Raw genomic sequence first — 2,105 nt, 5'->3', positions numbered from 1 at the left:
GACTGGTAAATGCAAACTTAGATCATCCTATCCTCTTATTGCTAAGAAATGAATGAATCTATTAAACAGGGAGGGAAACTCATCCAGAAACTAAGCTGTCCAGGAGCAAGCGAACAGGGCTTCCCACACAATGTACAATAGAGGTCCCTGTCCAGGAAACCAACAAGAAGATAATCACAACACCAAGAGCAGCTAACACAGGCTGGTAATGGGTACCTGGCCGTGTGCCCACAGCCCTGGCTGCATATGCCATAATCGCTCCCGCTTTATGGAGGCCGAAGTCCAGGCACAGGATTGACTAGTGATTTGCCCAAGAGCACAGGGCAGGCCGGTGGGTGGCAGAAACCTAGGTTACCCGACTCAGTGCCTCGCTCTTCACTGTCCCTGACACCAGCACAGCTGCAAATCAAATGCTTATTCCTCTGCTTTCATTGGCTCTTGTTCTCACCCTCCCAAGCCGGCTGATTTCCATTCACGGTCCGGGAAGGACCCGAATCCCCTGAACAATTATTACAGCTTCTTCAATTTTGGGTTTATTTTCCCCATGTGTCCCAGATTTTCTTCTCATCCTGTTTTCTTAATATGAAACAGACAGACAAACCCAAGCCATAAAGTCCTCTCTTCTAGAAAACCCATCTCTTGTCCTCTGGTTTTGCAGAAAGAACAGGGACCGGCCCCTCACAAGTGCGCTCCAGTCCCAGCCCTATTTGCTGGAGGAGCTTCAGGGTCTTGTTGGGGCTTTTAAGGTAACACATGAGCCCATTCATCCTCAGAAGGGCTCTCCAGGGCCTGCCCTCTACGGCCTGTGGTTCAATCGACGTGTTCCTTCCCAGGGATCCTGCGTGCCCACTGCTGACTGACTTGGGCTTCACACTTATCCGTCCAGAACCAAGTTGTCTCAAGGTACCTGGCATCAAGTAACAGCAACCCACTCAGATTTTTAGCACTTGATTGAAGGCAGCAAGTGCATCCTATGGGCCCACAGAGCAGAGAGTGAGGCCAGGCTGAGGGGGCCAGGCCAGGAAATGCAAAGCAGCTGCTCGTCTCTTCTATGTAGGCTGTTTGCTGCACCGACCTCTCCTCATGTGTCTCCTCTTGCAGGCCAGGTCTCTCTGCGCACACGGTTCTCAGTGGTTTTCAAATTCACGGGACCTGGTTCAAGCAGCCAAATCCAAATGACCATGCTCATTGTGGTTCAAGGCCAGGGAACCCTCTTTGGGAAACACTGCCCAAGCAAGACCCCAGCCCACAGAGAGCAGGGCTTAAGCTCCACCCAGAGCAGAGAACAGAGCCTGACATTAAGTAGGAGCGTGATATGTTGGTGTTGATGGAGCTGGCTGGTTCAGACACACCCACCCTCCAACCCGCGCCCCCCCCCCCCACACCAGGTAGCACCTTCCCGACAGTCACATTCTGTTCAGTGCAATCCTTTGCCTCCCTCACCTGCTCCCGGCTCTCCTTTGTGAGAACTGTAGTCTGAGAAAAGGAAAAATCCGACTGAGAACAGGTGGCGTCTCCATCCAGGCCCCGCACTGCTTCTGCCTCCTTGGCAGGTCAGCCTCAAGGGCATCAGCAAAATTCAGGGTCAGAGCTAAAAAGGGGGGCTTTCTAGGGGGACATGGCATATCTCATAGAACCCAAGGGCGGAAGGACAGCGGGTTTTTCCAAGGGAAAAGGACTGAGGACCAGAAAGCCACTGTCGGGACTCAACTCACACCTGCCTCTTGGTGTCACCTCCTTCCCCTCGGGAGGCCAGCTGCCCCTGGGCCAGGCACCCCTGGCAAGGTCCCCCAGGCTCCGAGACCCTGAGACCAGCCATCCAAGAAACCTCTCCAGCTTTTCAGGACCAGCCCCTGTGGGGGTGGGGCTGGCCCAGCTCAACTTCTGATTGGTTCTCGTGGATCACGTGGACCCATACCTTTGGCCCAATCAGCTGTGAACTGAGAGCGTGGCCTCCGGTGACTCCCCATGATTCTGACATTCCTTCTTCTGGGGGTGGGGTGGGTGGGGGCGCTGGGTGGGAATTATTTTTATTTTATTTTATTTATTTATTTATTTTTTTATTACAAAGTTTATTTTTACATCATTTTGCACATTTTTTTTTT

Source organism: Condylura cristata, unplaced genomic scaffold, assembly GCF_000260355.1.
Source record: "Condylura cristata isolate star-nosed mole 26May11 unplaced genomic scaffold, ConCri1.0 scaffold00008, whole genome shotgun sequence".
Lineage (NCBI taxonomy): Eukaryota > Metazoa > Chordata > Mammalia > Eulipotyphla > Talpidae > Condylura > Condylura cristata.
The sequence above is the reverse complement of the archived record's forward strand: the minus strand, read 5'-3'. Positions refer to the sequence as shown.